The sequence below is a fragment of the Ornithodoros turicata genome, unplaced genomic scaffold (genome assembly GCF_037126465.1).
Source record: "Ornithodoros turicata isolate Travis unplaced genomic scaffold, ASM3712646v1 ctg00000864.1, whole genome shotgun sequence".
In the NCBI taxonomy this organism is placed as follows: Eukaryota; Metazoa; Arthropoda; class Arachnida; order Ixodida; family Argasidae; genus Ornithodoros; species Ornithodoros turicata.
In genome coordinates this window covers 1,005,749-1,027,893 of record NW_026999408.1, presented here as the reverse complement: position 1 = coordinate 1,027,893, position 22,145 = coordinate 1,005,749, and positions in this window count along the sequence as shown.

Sequence of the window (22,145 nt, the reverse complement as noted above, 5' to 3'; positions counted from 1 at the left end):
GGAGTCCTTGTCCCCGCCGAGCATTCACACGGGACGAGGGATGGGAGCGGATAAGTCAGTCTCCAACTACACTTATCAGGCTGCGTGAATGAGTTTTCTCACTTTTCTGCACTGTGGTTGAACAGGAAAGAAATGAAACTTTGTACGTTGAGGTACATTGCACCTGCAGCATTCCACAATGCAGGGAACTACTGCACGAGCGAAATAAAAAAAACTGCCGTCGTCGATGACAACGGATATTTCGCGGTTGACGCCTTTGCCTAGGAACTGTGTTGCTTTGACGCGGAATCATAAAATGTCCTCTTCGTTGAAAACAAGCATGTCTTCTTCGTCTCTTCCTTACTCTGTGAACTGGGCCTTGTGACAGTGCTAACAGTGCTGTGACAGTATGTAGCGCTCCTGCAAGGTTCGTAGGGTAAGGTTTGTCGATGATTCTCACTCCTTGCTGAACATGCACGAATAGCCCCACCCCATTTCTGGTGGTGATGCGTGTAGTACAGGACGCAAAACTGATAACACAACACGAGCTCCATTTTGTTCAAACACAGGTGCGCTCTGGAAACAACCGCGTAGCACGGAGGAGCTAAGGCGAGCCTACAGTTCGCTACAAGTCGCTGTGGAAGATTATGCGCAGCGTGATTACTAGTGGATGAAAAACAAGGACTATACTATACTCTATATTGAAAAATATACTACATCTCGAACGTTACGCATGCTGTCCAGCCTGCTAAGGGATGAGGACTAATGTCTGATATTTGAGTAGTGGGAAGATTAATATCCCAAGCGAAGCCTTTCGTTCACGCTTGCGTTCTAAGCAGCTCATGTGACCTATTGGACGAAAGATCAGACCAAGAAGGAAAAGAAAAGCAATATATGTGTTATTGATACCGCTTCAAGAAAACACATTTGAGAGTTACATGACACTCCATTCAGATTATTTCAGAGTATGGTATCGATACTTGCCGATATCGATCGGCAAGTAAGAGAGGTGGCTTAGGCTCATGACGTTGGAAACAGCTTGCACTTCTCGTCAGGATTCATAGCTGTATTCCGTCGGCAGCCGAAAGCTTCAGAAAATTCCTTGAGGTGTTTTAAGGGCTCGTTGCACCGGAATTCGGGGTGAGCCTCTTTAGGCAGGCCGCACAGAATATAACATGTGGTCACGAAAAAAACCTCGGCAGACGTTAAGTCAGGCAAACTACGCAGTCGAACGTCGTCAGCAGGACCCACAGAGTTCCGGTACGCCTCCCAGGTTACGCGTACCGCACCTGCTGGATGAAGCACCTGCTCACTGAAGTTGCCGTCAGCAGAGGTGTTCATGATACAGTCTCTACTTTCGTTAAGCGACCAATAGTAATGGGACATTCCCAAAGCAGCCGAGCCGATCAAGGACCCCAAAGCACCATACTTGACCGCTTTGATGACATGAAGGTCGTAAAGTGGCATCATCATAGCGTAGGGCGGCAGCAGGTATGTACCTTCGAGATCGTTGTAAAGATTATACGTTAGATGTCTTTCGAGTAACCTGGGCATGAAATGCGTGCTGATCAATTTCCAAAATGTGTGGAGGCCCCGAATAACTTCCTCCCAGTTCTGGAAGATGTAAGGACCCATATCGGCGATCTTGGAAAATGCGCCGCTGAAGTTGAAGTCTTCAAATCGGTCTTGGTACGTCGTGAGTAAACGAAGCTTCTTCCGGAAGACTGAATCCGTGTAAGGTGAACCTGGTGTCATCTTTCCGTATATCTTAGGAAAAGCAACGCGGCCAATGTCGTCGATAATGTTACGTACGTCCTTTATCGACTCCGCTGGTACGTTCCCCTTCAAGAAATTGGCGTAGACAAGCCATCCCAGCATGTGTTCTGTAGTCACGAAGCAGTAGTCGCGGTTTGTTATATCTGTCAAGCTTCCCGGCTGAAATGGCTCGAAGTCGCCGACATATGCACTAAGGACTTGTCGATTGATGAAAGTGGCGCACTGTTGTATCATGATCCAACCTACTTCGTAGTGCAGGTGCTTTTCATCGACAATTTTCAAAAGCCCGCTGAATGCCCGGATGTAATCGCTGTCCCCGTCGCTGATATTCACCGGGGCATTTGCGGAAAGACCAAGTTCCCGTGTCACGAGTTTTAACCAGCGCTCGTAAGGAATCTCGGCCGTTAAGTTTGCCAGGTCGCTCAGGTTCTTCGGAAGGCTTTTGACGGCTGCCTTGGTGTAATTTGTTAGATTGCCAAGTATCGAATCTTCAACTTCCACGAATTCAGAATATGGAAGGAATTTTTGTTCTGACATGTAGATACCTTTGGTCGCATTTTGAAATGTCTCGTAGTAAGTCTTGTAGTCATACGTTCCCGGGTTTTTAATTAATGTTGCTCTACGCTGGTATTTACTAGCTAACATAGCGCCTCCGGATATGACCAAGCTGCCTTCGTTCTTGTCGATGTTCAGAAGGTTCCTGATCCTCAGAGACTTGTAAAATCGAACTAGTGATCTGAGGACGTCCGGTTTCTCAGAAATAACGGGCCAATGCACGTCGCTTGTGTGAAGTATTTGCCTTAAACCCAACATGTCTCCACGTTCGTCATCTGCAGCTCTCCTGCACGCCTGGAAGAAGGCTGCCGCCTTCTGGTCGGGACTCTGGTCGTAGCGAGGAACATTTTCTTGAAGGCCTTCAGCTAGCAACTCCAAAAAGTTATCCACATGGTTCTGGTAAACAGACTTGGACTGCCCTTTGTTCCAACCGTCGCAGACATACGCATAGAAGTTGTTGCACGGGTCGGTTTGTTGGCTGATGGTCTTACGGAGCATGTTTTCGAGTGCGCTGCAAGCTTGTGAATCGCAGAGTGAGTAGTGGACACTTTTCCGGACGGTACTGCCACCAATGGTGAAATAGATGGCAACTCCGAGCAATAGAAGGGAGATGATAGAAATGACGACTCCAATGATTTTCTTTCGTGGAAACGGTCGAGGGGGATCTGTTGGATGAGCAGGTGGTGATAAGGATTGCAGAGCCCTGACAGCAAATTGGACGATTTTCATTGGCTGCGGTTTTGGATTTGGACTCGTTGGAGTTACGGCCTGTTATGTTGAAAGGGAGAAGACAGTAAGATATATCAATAAACCTTCCGTTTGTACCACCGAGCTCTACAGTTTGATCATTGCAATGAACGCCACTTCCAGGCATACTTTAGAGTAACTGAATAAACGACACGGATTGAGCCCGTTTAGTAGCAGGGGTGATTAGTGTGGTGGAAGCAGGGATTTGCCCCTGTATCTGAGTATTTTTGCAGAGCCATGTTGGAATTCGGCAGGGAGGGACGCCTTCTGTTTACTACCCTACTTATCCATATAACGTATATGTTCTATGTTGCGAAGCCTTAATGAAGTGTTAGGGGTGTGTGCCTGTGGGGCCGAGGAGTCGAAGGGACACCTTGGAAAATCTCCGTCCGGGAGGAGTGAAGTGTTCCCGTCCGTTGGTACACTATAAAAATAAGAACTTGACCACACTTCAAGGTGGAGGCAAACCACTGCACAGAATACCTGTGTCACTCACAATTTGTGGAAAGGGCGGGGCGCGCGCCTTTTTTTTAATGTTATTCGAGATGGTGATTGGTTAAGAGCGTGAGCGTAAAACCGCGATTTTAAAAAAGCATAGAACCCGAAAAAACTATATATGCAGGGTGTTTGATAAAAAAAATCGTATTGAAAGACTTGTCTGAACATTGTGGGAAGAACGCTATTTAGCTCGGGGGAGATTTATCTGTTACGCGCGTTTGTCAAATGTAATTCACGAGAACTTGAATTTTGATCTCCGAAATTTGCCAAGACCACCTCTTTTTTTTTTTTTTTTTTTTTTTACAGACAGAAAGCTTATGCCAGATTTACCCCTTTGTATTATAAACTACATTCACTAGTATACAATGACAATGGCCGGAAAAAGATTCCGCAAACTGTCGTTTCGATGCGTGGATGCCGGTTGCATTGCCGGCTGTATAGTTCGTGAGGTAACGTGCGTGTTCTTCGCGACTTTTCGTTAGACGGCCCTACTGCAAATACAAGCCGGCAATACAGCCAAGGCAGGGTACAAACATGGATGACACGGATGTAGTTCCGTAGCGGGGCTTACGGCTTTTTAAACAAACGGAAGTAGACATCAAGTAACGGATGGTTTTACTAGAAAGATGAGAAAATAACTGATGAAATAAAACGAAAATCAACGTCGTATAACGTACCAAACATACAAAAATTGAATTTTATCGCTCGTTTCTTCGAGGCAATCCGCCATCTTGGTTGAGGACCTTCTGACCTAACCCGAGGCACAGTCTCGACGCCCGCACCGCGTACTGCGAGCCCCCCCCCCCCCCCATATCTGTAGAACCTAACTTGACCTAACCTCACTAAAGTGAGGTGATTTAGCCCCCTACCTTTCGCAAGATGAGAAGTTTCGAATTCGTTAGGCTTTGCACTCCGGTGTTTCTCCAGCGCCAGAAGTGCATCAGATGGGGATGTTCAGATGCATATAAAAAAACTACTAGACCACACATTCTTGTAATTCTTTTTTTATATTCGGTACATGTTCATGTCTCACTTTAACGCATTATTTCGCTTCTCAACACTCCGGCTAATTAGAAAAAGCCATAAGCCCGTCTACGGAACTACACCCGATGACACAAACACATCAGCTTCCAAAGTCCAAGAACCAACGGCGCAGTGTAACGGTAGCATTCCTGATCTCAAATGAGGAGGCAGAGTACTTACCGCCATAATGGCTTGATGCAGGGTAGCCTGGATGGCTTCAAAGTGGACAAAATGGAAGAACAGCAAGGTGATACCGAGTGAGTCAATTCTGGCTTCGTACTGAACGGCTGAGCACGCGCGGTGGTGCACTGACCGCGCTGACCTCGATACTCGAAACACGCGCTTGTAGCTTTCTTCTAATTACCGCCCGATTTCATTGACTATCATCCCGTCTAAAATGCTAGAACACATCGTTTTCTCATGTATTTTTACTCACCTTAACTGTAATAATTTCTTTCATAGTAATCAACACGGCTTTCTGCAAGGTCTACTATTGTGATATCCAGTGGACCATTTCTACGTACGCATCGTTCTTCTTCCTTCTTCTTCGTCCCACGGAGAATGGCCATTAGCCCCAAGGGAGATCGACCAGGGCTATGAGGATGTCCAACTGTACAGGGTGTATGCTATAAAAGGTCAGTCACATTTTCGCGCGTGGCGCGATACCTACTTGACAGACAGACTTCCGCTGCCGCAGAGTGAAGAAGTTACGGCAGGAAACCCTACAAAAAAATCGTCGATATCAGGCACTGCGTAACAAAATAAATACGGCCACGCAAACTTTCGTCTTCATGCATTTCCTATTCGCTATACCGACGTAAACACGCCAGTCTGTCGATAGTTGTTTGTAGCTTCCGCATGGGGCGCTAGTGACGTTGGATCCACATGTGTACGCTTCTGAACCGTCAACTGGCGCACAGCAAGCACATACAAAATACGACAGAAACAAATGGAACACGAACAAATATAATAACAGGAATAATAGAGTCCAATGAAACTGTATAGAGACACAAAATGAATGAAATAAAAACGTTAGAAGGGCGGCTAAAAGTGTCGTTCTCGCAACAAAGCAATCGCAAACAGACTGTCGTCTGCTAAGAGAAGAAGCAGAAATGTTTCTCTAGGATGCGGCATACGAGCCGCAACATGTGCAGAAAACATCTAAAACAAATCGTATCAAGCTTCGTTAAACGTAAATCTCAATGAGTACTACGGGTACGTACCGTGCATAACAGAAATACGCGCCCACATGAGTTTGTTTCGGATTCAACGTCACTAGCGCCCCATGCGGAAGCTACAAACAACTATCGACAGACTGGCGTGTTTACGTCGGTATAACGCATAGGAAATGCATGAAGACAAAAGTTTACGTGGCCGTATCTATTTTGTTACGCAGTGCCTGATATCGACGATTTTTTTGTAGGGTTTCCTGCCGTAGCTTCTTCACTCTGCGGCAGTGGAAGTCTCTCTGTCAAGTACGTATCGCGCCACGCGCGAAAATGTGACTGACCTTTTATAGCATACACCCTGTACTATGACTTGACGGTGACAATTTGGGTGGAGAATGTGAAGGTTGGTGGAGAATGTAATGGTTGAAGCTGTGGAGGTGCTGAAGTTCGCTTGTTTTGGCTCCATGGCACAAGGGCAAGCATCGTGCATGTCGTGGTTATTTGCATAATTGCCATGTAGAGGCATTGTAGTATTCATTAGCAGTAGACATTGTAGTAGGGTCATTGTGTAGTAGTCAGTGTAGATGCGTGGCTGTGTGTTTGACCGTAGCTTTCCATTCCAGGTAAGTAAGAACCCGCGGAGTTGGATACTCTACACTGAAAGTGTGGCACGAAGTTATACTTGGGGTAAACCAAAGCAATCAGATGCCATTGTAACCTTCGGCCACCCTTTTCAGACTTATGTTGCTTTGACTCGCCTCGAGCGAGGGAGCCACCGGAATTTCTCAGACCTAATGAGCTCCTTCGGCGTGCACGTGGTAACACTCAATGGGTGATTATGGATGCAAAGGTGGGATGATGCAAAAGTGGGCTAGAAGCGGCGCGAGCGACAAAGGAAATATGCAAGCCCAACCGCTACCGACCTATCCCAGCTGGAAGTGCTGGAGGCTCCAAACGAAAGGAGGGCTCCTAGGGACACGGGAACCCCCAGCAGACGGAGTGGAAGACTTATATAGGCCTCTCGAAGCCTAGCGTAAAAGCTGCATTGCATGAGGAAGTGCTCTACCGTCTCGTCCTGGCCACAGTGGGGACACGCGGGGGATGAAGAGCGGCCGGCTCGGTGAAGATAGAAGTTGAGGGGGAGGGCGGAGGCAGCGAGCGCGCGTCAGCGAGACCTCTGACTGCCGAGAAAGACAGGAATTCGGCTTCCACGGGTAGCACAGATGGGCGTACTTAGGGCGCAAAATGGGGCCAGAGGATAGCCGTGCAAAATGCTTGTATCTGGCGACACACACATGTGCAAGGGTAGGCAGCAGGCCAATAACCGCCCCAGAGAGGGACATTTTTGCGAGGGAGTCAGCGGTCTCGTTTACAGCAAGCCCACGGTGACCAGGAACCCACGTCATGATGATATCGCGTATGTGCGAGTGAGCGAGCGTAAGCAGAATGGAGAGCAAGTTCTGGGAATGCGTCGCCAAAGCGGAAACGACTGAGAGTGAGTCTGAAAGCAAGAGCACCCTTTCCCATGTGGGCGGGACCCTTTTGAGAGCTAGAATTATGGCGAGGAACTCGCTATGAAATGGAGGGGTGAAATCTGGGAGCCGCACCGGGAACTGGAAGTCAAGCTGAGGGAAGAAAAGGCCGACCCCAGAGCGCTCCTCTGAGACAGAGGCGTCAGTTGCGACTACAAGATGTAGCGGAAATTGATGAAGATGGTTCGTTAGCACTGTCTGCAGAGTACGCAAAGGAGCATGACGAACACTCGTGGGGAAGATGTCAATGACACTCACAGAGGGAGGGTCCAGCGGCGCCCCAAGTGGGAGGACATCCAAGAGCGAAATCTTTAATGGCAGAAGGAGTTGCTGGGCGAAAACTAATTGCGGAGTATTTCTACGGTGCCACTGCCGAGTTAACCACAGCCGAGCATCCATGAGAGCCGCATTATTTGACAGCGCAAGGGGGTTCTGGCGCTGAGACAGGAAGATGCTCACAGTAAGTAGCCGGAACCGAGCCTTGAGAGAAGGCAACCGGGCCTTCTCTCCTCCTTGCCGGGCCAGGCAAGGAGAAGTGCATCATTAGCCGAATACCGGGGAAGGCCCAAGCAGAGGCGGAGGGCCCGCCGCTCCAAAATGTACAGTTTGGTTAGTCGACAGTCAGGCAGGGAGGAAAAAAGGACTGCACCAAACTCCAAAATGGGTCGCACGTAAGAACGGTACACGTAGAGCAGGGCATCCCTACGCATGCCGACATGGGGGCTAGAGCACCGGTGGAGGACGCCGATTGCCTTCGTTGCCTTTAGACACAAGTGATCTATGTGATGACGCCAGTTCAGCAGTGTGCATAAAGCTCATCCAGGCTACCAGGGTGTCCAGGTAGGCTTGAAGCTTAGCGTACAACTGCGACAATGAGGGCACCGAAGCAAAGAAAGCAATGTCGTCCGCATATGTAAAAGTTGTAGTGCTCGGGTCACATGGGAGGGAGCTCATCAAAACATTGAATAATATGGGAGAGAGCACCGATCCTTGGGGGACACCCCTACTCTGGGGGTAAGATGAAGAAACTAAGGAACCAGCAGAGCAGAAGAACGAGCGATCACAGAGGAAGGCCATGACCCAAGCAATCAGGTAAGGGGGAGTGTTAGCGTTCACTAACTCCTGGAGGACCACCAAATGCTCTACGCTGTCATAGGCGTTCCTGGCGACGAGAGATGACATGATGAGAAGACGACGAAGCGATGATGACAAATTAACACAACGTGGGCGCAGCTGGCATTTTTTTAGGATATAGCAGGATAACATTTGTTTTGAATGGTACAGCCTGCTCCTGTGGAAGCACTCAACACGTGATACACCACGAAAAAGTACACGAAAACTTGTTAAGGCATTGAAAGAAGTTCTGTGTTCCAGCCTCAGAACATCAATTGCCGTCATCTTGTTAAAGCATATTCGTAACACTCATGTTTTCATGCCAACTATCACGGCGACGCTTGTAGAGTTCGACGCAACACATTACAGGCATTGAGAGAAGCTTGAAAGCGCATGCGCAAACACCGGCAAAGAGAAAGATCTTGGGGACGGAGAGCGTGACACGTGAGTTCTTCGTCGCCATCCACTCGAAACCATCTTTCTTCATGCGCCCAACGGCGCGAATGCAAAGCTCCCTCTTCGTTCGGTGATGCTTTTACGGTGGGAAGCGGAAGAACCATACACCGACATTTATGCCTTTCATGTTTCGGCAGTTGACACATTATATATAGGCATTGCGAGAAAAAGCTTCGTCAACTCGCATCACAGCCTACAACATGTTTTCATGCCAACAAACATGGCGGTCGCCACCAGAAGTGGCTGGGCATGCGCATACGCGTACCCAGAAATGGTCCATTATCCTGCTTTATTCATGACATACAGTGTAACTTGGACCATAACGTACGCACAGACGCCATTCTTCTTGATTTTCGTAAAGTTGTCTTTACTGAATCTTCATCCTCTTCTACAAAACTGGTTCAAAAACTATTTGCATACAGTCGTTCACAGGTGACAATGGGCGATGATTCCCTCTCATCACCACTTCCTGTCCTATCTAGCATACCGCAAGGGTCAGTACTACGTCCTCTTATTTTTCCTATTTTTATTGACCAACTACGGACTAGCACGTATTCAAGCATTCGTCTGTTCGCAGATGTCTACAGCTTGGGACAAAAGTTTACGGAACACGGCATCTGCGTATTTCTTCATCGGAGCGCTTTCCTGCTAGCTATCACGGAGCGATCGAATAGGAAACGGGTGGCGGGCTATACTATCCATCTCTCAGTATGTATGTCCACAACTTTTTGCTGCTAGGTTGTCGCTCCATTGGAGAAATGCGACACCCCGGTGTTCCGTAAACTTTTGTCCCAAGTTGTACTAGAGCACTGCACGGGCCCAGTTTTCAGGCCCGTGCCCGGCCCAAGCCCGACGTCTTCTATAGATTTCCCCCCCGAACCGGCCTGAACACAACTCCGGCCCGAACACAACGCCGCCGGCCCAGACCCAACCCGTACCCGACTGTTTTGATGCTCAGGCCCGGTCCCAGCACGCCTCCGCTCTAAATGTTCTCGAAGCCCGGAGGCGTATTTAGATTTATTAAACAGCACAGCGCAGCGAGGCAAAGGTCGCGGCTAATTGGTGGAGAGTGAGGAGGTACACTCGAACGGATCGGCAAGCACAGCGGATCGGCCTCGGTAGCTCAGTCGGTAACGTGCTGGCTTGCTGAGCTCAAGATCGCGGGTTCGATCCCGGCCGAGGGTGGTAGCAATGCGGGGGAGGTAAACGTTGTTTCCAGCACCACGTGTCGGAGATTTCCGGCGCACGTGAAAAGAACCCCAGGTGGTCCAAATTATCCGCAGTCCTACCCGGCGGCACGTGCAACATGTCGCCACACTGCGCAGACAAACCTTTCGTGTCACATCACGGTACCATTATTAGTGAGTTTTAGTGGATCGTACGCTATCGCCTTTGCGTACGTAAGAAATAGCGTTGGTGGTTATGCGCACGCGCAAAACATAAAGAGAGCTTCGCGCACTGCGCAGAACCACTACGCTATCCTCTACGTACGCAAAGGGGATAGCGTACGATACACTAAAACTCTCTATTATCTCTGCCGGCGTGCTTTGTGGTTGCTTGCTCGGGAAGGCAACGTGCAGGGGCGCGTGGGTGATATGTATGTACCTTGCGGTTCAAGATGGGCTCATCTCTGCTCTATGGCGCATGCACCGGTGTTAGTTCCCCTTTCGCGAACTCTCACGCGAACGAAATATGTCAGAACACCTAACCTAACTGGTCCTCGTGCCGGACTCTTAGCGCGTCCGCCACACCAATCGTCCCCAAATGTGTGTGCACGTGTGAAATCCAGACCCATTACACGAAATAAGCATGATCACATATCACAAAGTAATAGTTCTCAGATGAGAATACCATGATATCCCATACCCAATGGAAAAAAAAAAGTGACGGGAAAATTCAGTTGTGCAGACTCACGAAATATGTTCGCGTACGTGCCCGACCATGGCCGGCGTTGTCAAGCCCGCACCCGGCCCGAGCTAGGTGGCCGAATCCCGAGCACGGCCAAAGCCCGCACAAAAAACAGAAATCCCGGGCCCGTGCAGTGCTCTACTGTGCACTCTACCGTAGTATATTTTCTCTCACCGATCATCTCACCCTTCAACGCGACCTAAATTATATCTTCCCGTGGCGTTCTAACTGGAAGCTTGCCCTCAACATATCGAAGTGTTTCACCGTTCATCCCTTTAGTTTCACACGTTCAAAGCAGCCCTATGAGTCCCATTACACATTAAACAACTCTACTCCACTATCCCGAAGTCCAACTCCTACAAACACCTCGGGGTTAATCTTGTTCCTACTCTTAGATGCATGAAAGACGTTAATAAAACCGCTAAAACAGTGCTAAAAACAAATAAAGATGACACCGGACGGTCGGACGGACGGACGCACTGCACTGGACCTTTGTTGAAAGTGCATCGCGTTCGTTCGGTGCGGTCATTATTTGTTTTTAGCACTGTTTTAGCGATTTCATTATGTGTGACCAACAGGCCCAAATTGGTACCTTGTTGAACCGCGTTACATCAATTGCAAGTCACACAAATCGTAGACTCGGATTCACACGTCGCAACCTCAAGCATGCGCCACCATTGGTGAAAATATTTGCGTATACAACGCTGATATGCCCTCAATGAGAATGCGCTTGGTGCGTATGGGTGCTATCTCATCTTACCTTGCATAATGTCCTGCTTGAGTCATTATAGAACCGTGCTGCTCGTTTCATCCCTAACATTTACTGTTATCCCTCCTAGTATCTCTTTAATAAAACTACCTCTTGGTCTACCTGACCTGGCGCTACGCCGAAAGTACATCAGGTTGTGTCTATTCCATAAGGTCTTTCACTGCAGTCACTTGAGACCTAATTTTTTGTATCCCCTACCATTCTGCGGTGGGGGGGGGGGGGGGCTTCTCTAGGGGGTGTCTTTACATGCTTTTGACGAAACATTGCGCAATCTCGCAAAATTTCAAGGGGTCTCTCGCAGTTCTTTTTTGCAGGGGTGTGAGAAGGCGTACGGGAAGCTGCATAAATTACTAATTTGAGGACAGCGCAAAAGGCGCATTGTAAATGAACGAAATTGAACCTTGATGTTCCGATGTCACCAATTAGAGGCTTCTGTTTACATCGGAATCATTCTACGCCGAATGATCCAGGCAACCTGCTCGATCACCCCTCAGTTGTTTAAAAAAACATACTCCGGACTACCAATCTGCGGAAGTTTAACTAAAAAATATCCACACGCTCTGCAGTTACATCCTCTGAAAATTATGCGTTTGGGCAAAGAAATCGCCTTTGGCACATTGCTTGGGCAAAGATGTGTCATCCTGTGCCACGAAACCCTGTCCATGTGGATAAGTCAGTCCTCTCGGCGTCTTCCTTCGTAATATGGTTTTCGGCTTTTGTGTAAATTTCGACCTCTCGAGACTGAAGTGCGGTTCAATATTTTTCACCAACTCTTTGGTAAATGTTTATTGGTAGGACGGCTTAGCCATGGTATTGTTTGAAAAAACAATCTATACTGTGGAGCCCAATGACCACAGAAACCTATCGAAAGTTAATACCACAGTATATGTGTGACGGGAATTGCCTCAGGACGACAGCCGCTGATGTGTTTAACATAGACTGCTCTTCTGGGCCCAGAAGAAGAACAGTCTGTTATATCAGGCAGATTTGAAAAGGTATCGCGTTCTGCACTTCGACGCTAGCGGCGTTATGTACGCGAACCAATCCAGACATTTCTCCCCCGACGTCACCCCAGTTTAAGAAAGCACAACGAAACCGTTAGGAGTTATCTCCTCGAGCATATATTTAACTTGGCAATATTATTTCCTAGCATGCCATATAAACTAGCTTTGGTCGCGTGGCGATCTCATACAGGAATAAAGGTGACATCTACAGAGGACGTAGGTCGTAGAGCTTTAACTCAGGATCATTAAACGAGACATCATAACAAGAAAAAGTTCCAGTGAACTCAGGTCGATGTTTCAAGGGCTCGTTGCATCGCAATGCTGGGTAAGTGTTAGCAGGCCTGCCACACAGAATATAACACGTAGCGACAAAAAAGATTGCGTCGGACGACAAATGTGGCAGATGACGAAGTCGAACATCCTCAGCATATTCCGTTGCCTTCCTGGACGCTTCCCAGGCTACCTCTAGCGCAGCTGCCGCATCACGCACTTGTTTGTTAGCGTGCTCGTCACGAGATTGATTTCTGACTGAGCCTTTGCTCCTGTTGGAAGACCCGGTCATAGCGATGGCCGCCGAGGCGATGACTGATCCTAAGGCAGCGTGCTTGACTGCACTCATGACGTTATTGTCGTACAGTGGAAGCATCATCGCGTAGGGTGGTAACAAGTACATGTCATCAGCTTTATTGTAAAGATTGTAGGCCTCACTCGTGGCGAATAATCCAAAAATGAAATGTGTGCTGACCAGCTCCCAAAGGGTCATGTTTCCGCGCGTGAGGAAATCGTGAACAACTCTGCGCCAGTTCTGGAAGATGAAAGGACCTATGTCACTGATGTTGAAGAATGTGGCGCTCAGAAAATTGGAATCCTCAAAGCGGTCTTGGTACTTAGTCATCAAGTGCAACTGTTCTCGCAATGAAGAGTTGACATAACCTGCACCCATGCTGTCTTCTGCAGCCCCGGTCCTAATAAAAGCGACTTTGCCAGTGTCATCGATTATCTTACGCACTTCTCTTATAGAGGCGCTTGGAGCGTACACCTCCGAAAACTTCACATAGATCGACCACCCCATGTAGGTTTCAGTGAGGTCGAGGCAGAGGTTGCGGTTTTGTATATCTCCACGTTTTCCTGTGTCGGACGGGTCAAAGTCGCCCACATAGGCGCCCAGGACTTCCCTAATGATGAAGGGAGCGCACTGTTGCACCATGATCCAGCCTACTTCGTAGTGAATATACTTCTCTTCCATCTTGTTCAAAAGTCCGCTAAACGCCCGTAGGTAATCGCAGTCATCCTGGCTGATAAATACCGGGGCAACTGCAGGGAGGACAAGCTCCTCTGTCACGAGTCTTAACCAACGCTCGTAAGAAATTTCATTTGTCAGGTTCGCCAGCTCATGCAAGTTCTTCGGTGGGTTCGTGCTAGTGTCCTTGCTATAGTTTGTGAGATCATCGGGTATTGCAACTTCGATTTGTAAAAATTCGGAGTATGGAAGCATAAATTCTTCCCTCGTGCGTGTACTTTTTGTTGCATTTTGAAATGTCTCGTAGTACCGTTGGTATCTTCCCAAGTTTTCAATTACGGCTGCCCTCTTCTTGTAGTTGGAAGCTTCTGCTCCACCTCCATGAATGACCAATACGTTTTCACTGTTCTCAATGTACAAAAGGTTCGATACCCTAAGAATCCTGAAAAATCTGACCAATGACAAGAGCACGTCCGCCTTCTCGGAGATGCTGGGCCAGTCTACGTTGCTTTCAGAAAGAATACTTCTGAAGCCGTGCGTATCTCCACGATTCTTCTGTGCAGCCATTCTGCACGCTTGAAAGAATGCTGCCGCCTTTTCATGTGAGTCCTGCCCATATCGAGGAACATTTTCCTGGAGATTGTCGTTCAGCAACGCCAGAAAGTAGTCCAAGTGGCTTGGGTAGACAGACTTCAACTGAGCCTTGTTCCAACCGTCACAGACGAAGACGTAGAAGTTGTCGCACGGATTGAGACGGTGGTTTATGGTCCTACTGAGCATTACTTCGAACGCGCTACAAGCTTGCGAATCGCAGAGGAAGTAGACCTTCCGGTCGCTGACGTGCTTGATGACAAAATAGGTTACAACACCGAGCAACAGAAGTACCGGGATGAAAAAGATGATTATGCGTTTGAACTTCTGTACCGGGGAGCGTTCGGAGCTTGACGATGCTGGGGGTGTCAGCACGTACAGGGCGCTGATAGCGAATTTCGTGAGACGCCTGGGTTTGCGAGGTAGTCTCAGATGTGACACTGGACGACTGGTTGTCGGCGAGTCCTGTTGTAAAGAAATACATGAACTGAAAAACGAGACTAGAGCGAAAAATTAAAAAAAAAAGGTATATGAAGAGGATTAGTCGAGGCGAGCTACAAACAGAGAGGACCACTAACAAATCGGCCGTAACGACCAAGACGAAATTATTTCCAAATTTAAAGGACAACGGAAACGAAATTTGTCCATTGCAAAAACGGGACCGAACAAGGTGTAAATATTATGTAAAATTATGGTGCCACTAGTATTTTGCCAGTACGCTGTGCGGATGGCCATATTTCTGTCTATTACGAGAGCGCTAGGACGCCCACTCGACACGATCGCCCATGGAGCGCGCCAAGCATTGCGGGAAAATCTGAGGAGCGCGTGACGTCAAATATCTCTCGCGCTCCATGTGCGGCTGCACGGTACAAACACGGCGAATTCTGAATAACGCCTGAAGATGTTTGATTCGGAGATCTCGTGGAAGTCTGAAGACAATATATCCTATGAGAGATGGGTTCGTACATGCTTCTTCGGCTTCGTCCTTTCCCCGTAGCAGGAATTAGACGTACGCCGAAACACCAAATGAAATGAAGCGAAATGAAAGTCAGGAACTCCAACAGGAGAGCCAACGTGCGTCACTTCCGTGGTCTGCTACGGCGGCGCGGCGACGCTCACCAGGGGCTCAGAGTGCTCCACGGCCGAATTTTATATCGCGATTGTGGCGGCGTTTCAACTAATATACGCAAATCTAAGTCGAATTCCGGATTGTTTTGGTACACATCGCAATATGAGGCAAATAGCTGTGCAGCCTATTTTCGTTTCCGTCGTCCTTTAAGGCTCCTGTTCGTGTAAGACACCCACCTCGCCAGCGAGCGTGAAAACCTGTATCGCGCCGCTGCAGGACTCAAAGGGGCTGAAAAACCATTTCTAACCACGTGTGTTTAGTGCACTGCTCGTAGTACCGTGCTCCAAATATTCAGTTAGCAAAGGTTTACTTGTCTCTTTTCAGGAAGCTCGACAGACAGAGCACGACGCCAAACGGTGGCGCTGGTGACGCAACATTTGGGACTTGTAAGCAAGGTGTTGTAAGACTTATTGATACTTGGGACTCGATGTAAATGAACTTCACTGTCCTCGCACTGGGTTTTCAGTGGTGAGCCTCTCACCCTGACGGGAGGATATCACGTTCCATGTGGCCTTCTGGCGCCACCCACTCAAACGTTGCCCGGTTGAGCACTGCTGAACAGGCCCAAGAAGGCCGAAACAGCTGTCAGGTGCTGGTGTGGCGAAGTTTGGGACTTGTAAGCACTTGTAAATACAAGATCATACAAGATCCTTCAAATTAAGGAGGCAATGAAGGAGTCATCCCATTTTTTCTAAAATCCTGAAACCCGCACGTATGAGTTGACATATCCATCCCCGAAGTTTCATGTGCAAATGAGCCGATACCGTGGCAATCGGGAGCGCAGGGAGGACAGCGCTCATTTCGTCGTCAGAGGGTCACGTGCTTTGGAAAGATGGACATAGTTGGCGTAGGTGCTGGTGAAAGGTGTAATGGGTGAATTACGTGAAACCTGGCCTGACCTAACTTTGCCGATGGTTGCGCAGTCCACGTGAACACAATCTCCAACTGGTGAAATACCTAAGAACCTGGCCTAACCTAACCTTAGTGATGGTTGCACAGTCTACGTGAAAAGTCTCTAACAAGTGAAATATGTAGAAACCACGACCATCTCTATAATACACGACCATAACACTCGCCCGTTCGCCTATGGGACTTCCGTCCGCGCCTCGAGGAGCGGAAGTGCCGTATTTACGCGCGGAGCGCCCGACAGGGGCGCCACTTGCTGTACCCAGAAGAGCGCCTGTTGTAGCTCTGCTGTGTGCAATATGAGTCATCCTTGTGAGTAATTCTTCGTGGGTACACGTTTGTGTATTGTCGCAGGTTCTCTGTTCATGTAGAGCTAAGAGTTCTGAAACTAGATACTGAGAAATAGACCGTACTCTGAAGCGTAGGTGGCATGTAAAACTGTGAAACTCGCGCACTATGTGCCGTACATCGTACACATAAACTTGGCAGCAGTACCTTGTGTGTTGGGCCAGTTGTCATGCGTTTATGATTGTCAGACGCAAGCGCGTTCAGACTTTACGTTTCACGTGAGAGGCAACAGTGTTAACCGTGGTAACATACAGGGCAGTTACAGAGAATGGGTGAAGGCGACCGTAAGAAGAAACTGTTCTTGGCAAAGGGATGACTGACACCATTTACGACGTCCAACACAATTTGTTGTATAAGCAAGCACTTCCGAGAGCATAATGCCGAGAAGACGCAGAGTTCGAGCTAGCATGCAGGCGAAAAACGATTTTAGATGGAGAGTTTTTCGCTGTTGTTGCAGACAATGGTCGCGGCTGATAACTTTGTTGTACGAAGCCTCTTCGTCAAATTTAATGCAAGCCTTTGCTCATCGGCACCAGTGAAGATGCTGTTCTCCTTTGCGAATCTGATAGTACGGCCGAACACAAGAATCCTAAGTGATGCAGTCAAAAATTACCGTGATAATCTAACAAATAAATGCTATTTTTCCTTGCTGACTTGTTATGATCATCGTTATTTCTGTAATTCCAGATGACATCTTCATCACAGTATTTATGGTACTAGTTACGGCATCTAAATACTGTATATTTTATATTTAAATACTCCTATCGAAAAGTATTATGAAGAGTATTTAAACACCCCTTTCAACAAAGTATTTTGTATTTATATTTAAATACTCAAAAAATGTATTTATGTCCACTCCTGGTCGGAGGCCACGGTTCATTATTCGTTTTTTCAGAGACAGATGCGTAAAAGGTACGCAGCTATATTAGATAAAACTATTTATGGTACACACCGCCGTCCATAAAGTGCACCCTATATGAAATGAAACAATCGCGATTCGCAATGAAGTTACTTGTGTCAAGACGCCGCGATATATTTCGAGCCACTTCTCCCGTAAGACAGCATTTGAGCGGAACTCGTGGAATGAAATACTTGTGTTCGACACTGCTTTCTTCGGCTTGCAAAGCGGGGCGGTGCAGTACACCATCACGTGTGCACCATGCACAAACCATCACAAACCATGCACTAGGGACAAACACTGTCCACCGCGTGAAAAATAGCAAAAACCATACGCGAATGACGGCAGCAACGGTATCCACATAGCATGCGTCGTCTACCGAGGGTCCCGTATTCAGCGCCACAAACGCGCGGCGGCCGCTTGGCGAAACTACATCAGTGGCGCTGGGGCTAGGTGCGAGTGTTATGGTCGTGTATTATAGAGATGGTCGTGGTAGAAACATAGACGAAACCTCACACTACAGCCACGGACGCTCTACATGAACATAGTCTGCAATAGCACACACCGGCCCTTTTTCCTGTCAATTTTCAAGTATTCCCCACTGTCTCGGCATTATACCGTATATTTTGTGAAATAAAACATTTTCAACATCTTTTCAGATCCAGCTTTGCCGATACCAAAATTTTCTCAACAGTACAAAACAAAACAAGCTTTCCTCTCCTTTCAAATCCTACGAAATCGTAAAATATACTGCGAGATTCCTTAGCAGACGGCTTCTGTTTCACTTATTTTGCTCTCTAGATGGCCCTCACTGTCACAACACTTCTCCGCCCTTCTAAGATGGCGGCCTTCACCTCTGTTAGGCTTCGCAAGGTCGTCGCTGTGGATGAACGGCTTCAAATGATATTTTACAAACACACATAAAAACGTTCTACCGTACAGTTTTCCATAATTCCTGTGTTTTCCGATTCCCTATATCACCTTTGTTCACTTCGAACTATCATTTAACATTCAAACGCACTTGGTATTTTTTAAATTCCATAAGCCCGTCTACGGAACTACTCCCAAACTAAAACAGTGTCCCCAGGGTGAGCATAATGCGGACGACACTTTCAGTCCCCCGCTTCGCACGGTAGACGTGTTTTCGCCCGCAATCTTGGAAGTTCGGCGCGCCACCTGTAGTTCATTGGAGTCGAGAATCTCCTCGTCGTGGCTTACAAGTAAGCATCAGCAAAACAGTGGAAATATTGGGAATATTTCTCTGCCGCTAATGTGCTCCGTTGTCCGTTGTTGGAGCTTCGAGCTTGTTAATTTCAGATTTGTTAATCTTAGCAACTTTTAGGCGTTATGGAGTTGGATAAACCTTTTGCACGACAGTTGAGAAAACGGGTGCGGGCCGTAGCAGCCGGGCCTGAAAATCAGGCTCGTGCAGTGCCCTACTTCCTATAGGCTATACTTCCCAGGCTATCTCGAGACCGCTATCTCTACACTCTTAAAAATGAACTTCACCGCATAATACGCTCCTAACCAACCATCATCTCGAATGATATCGTTATCTGCCCGGATTTGTTGAAAACGGGGGGCGTACGCCTTTTGTGTGACAATTATGAACAGCATAAGTGTCACAAAAAAGGCGTGCGCCCCCATTTTCAACAAATCAGGGCAGATAACGATATCGTTCAAGATGATGGTTGGCTAGGAGCGTATTAAGCTCTTCGTAGTAGCGACCAAATACTTACAGCCATAGGGCCTGTTTGATGGTCCAACGTAGCCCTTCGAACTGGTTAGTAGCGCCTGGAAAGGAAGAGAAACTGAACGAAGTCTAGTGAGCCAGAGAAGACAGTTCAACTGGTTCAACATCCGTGAGCGCGTGGCGGGTATCCTCTGACACTTCTTGCTCTAAACTACTCTCGCTCTCACGAAAGAAATTCATTTTATAGTCACTTCACTTACTTTATGTACTTTCTGTTCGGGTCTAATATTTAATAATCGTAATTTAGATGGCACGATTTTAAAATTACGCTCGATGTCGTACCTCACATGTTCTACAAAAAAGGTTTGCAGTCGACTTGCTCGTAGCCTTTTAGCTCATGTATCCTAACTCATGGGCTACGACTGTCAAGCAAACATGGAGGTTTCACTTTATTAACGGTCCCGCGGTGGTAGTGGTGATGGCGTATTATATGCCTCACGTGAAGCCAATTCTGGTGGCCAACAGCGCCTCCCTGTGGCCGGTGCCGTCGTTACATGTGTGACTTCGCTTGCTTTGTTTCGCGCATTACATGGCCCTACAGTTGCGTTCATTCATTGGACTCGAGCAACTCGAGAGTAGAGTCGACTCTTAGTGGGCAGAAATGTCGCCGCGCGGCTCTCGTGATGTCATCCCCGTGACAGTGACTCCAGTTCTAAAATTCAAAGGTCCAGAGGTGCTCCAGAGTCGGCTCACAGCGACTCTCTTCTCGATGCAGCTTGCTGGAGTCGATGACGTACGACGATCCTCATATATCATGACCCCGAATCGCGCGACTTGAATAAACGCAGACAGCCATTCCGAATAAAAGAACGCAACCATGCCCCGATACCTGAACGTTCCGAAACAAGAATACTAGACTCCGCCTGCAAGAGGACGCAGAACCAACTGCGGCGTAGTGTACTGCAGTAGCACGGATTGCCCTTGTTCGTCGTCATGAGTGAGTCTGGGTACTGCAGTTTATGTGTACTGCTATAGCTTTTTCGTGCCGTAATTCTTTTCTTGTGATTCTAATTCTTACTTATAGTGTGGTCCCTAGAAAACTGGCTATTCTGCCGTCCGTGCGAGTTTTTCAATGCAGCACCCTTTCAGTGACTCCATGGCATCGGCACCTCTCCTAAATACAACTAACATCTCCTTGGCAAGCCAGGTATCCTCGGCTTGGAGGTAACGTGGTGCGTTGATGGGCATTTTTAGATGTAGTTGCTCGGCGGAAGCTCTTAACATGTGTCTTTCTGGTTTCTTGTATAGGATGACGGTGAAGTGTCCTACCTTGATGTTGCTTCAGGTTCTTCCAATCCCTTATATAATGGTGCCTCTTATAGCAAAGCGGTAACTGGTCCTCAGGTGAGACTCACAGTATGCACATTGCGACAAGTTGCTAAGGATTGTGTCAGTGGAGTTTGTGTAATGCCGGTCCAGCGGTACTTAAATACACTTCAAGTAAAATAGTATTTAAAATACAAATACATGTATTTATATTTGGTATGTAAATACAGACTCGAAAAATGTGTTTACAATTATATTTAAAAACCAATTTATGGGTATTTATTTTTGTAAATACTTCATGAATAGCCATAAATATGCAAGATATTGTCTCATATCTTCAAGTTATCCTATACATATGACCTTTCAGTAAGAAAGGCAAAGCAGAGTTTGGAGAGCCGCGCACTTATGCCGTCCATTTGCAAGCACGCATTGCGACAAATCATTTTAGATGTCGAGTTTTTCACTTGTGTTCTCCTATGTAGGAGATGCAGTCTTCGAGAAACTGCTAATATTAAAATCGCCATGATAATCTAACAAATAAATGCTGTTCTTCCTTGCTGATTTGTTCCTATGATAATCAGTATGATTATTTCAGTAATTCCAGGTGACATCTTCCTCACAGTATTTATGGTAGTAGTTATGGTATTTAAATACTCATATTGAAAGGTACTTATCCAGAGTATTTAAATACCTTTTTCAACGAAGTAGTTTGTATTTATATTTAAATACTCAAAAGATGTCTTGATGCCCACCCCTATGCCTGCCTAATGTGTTTCTACAGCCAAGAAAGGACAAACCAAGAAAGGCTGGCGCTACTTGACCGAATAAAACAGCTGGAAAGTGAGAACGAAAGAACCGAGAGAAAGGTGCGTCAACCGGAGGAACAAAAAGCAAATATGAAGGAAAATCTGAAGGTCATATTTCATGACGATCAGCTTGCGTCTGTAACCCGTCACAGCAATCGAAGGAACAAGTGGTCTGAGGAGACCAAAAAAAAAATCTGCAGTTATGTTTCGTTTGTGGGAACCACTGGGTATTCCTACATACTGGACCAGAACCTGCTCCAGGACCCTCAGACGCAGGGTGCAAGGCAGTTGTTTTATCTAAGGAAGGCTGATTCCATTTGCAGCAGATCTAATTATCAATCATTAACCTGTTTTCAGTTCTTCTCTTCTTTATGCTTCTATCATTTTAGGAATTATGTTTGCACTGGGAATCCTCCATGAAGTGTCTGGGGTAGTCGAGGTTCCTGCGAGTGTCTCCTCTTAACACTCAGGAGCGATGCTTCCTTGTAATGCTGGACGAAATGGCCATTCAGCAAAAGTTGGAGTATGTCCCATGACCCCAGCACCAGTTCCGATATGCCATCCTGCCTGTTCTTGGCAAAGAACTCAAGACTGTTGCAACACACGGTTTGATCTTTTATGCGGAATTTCTACGCGATGGAAGCAGGTTGTCGCATACCATTACAGTGATAATTTTCTC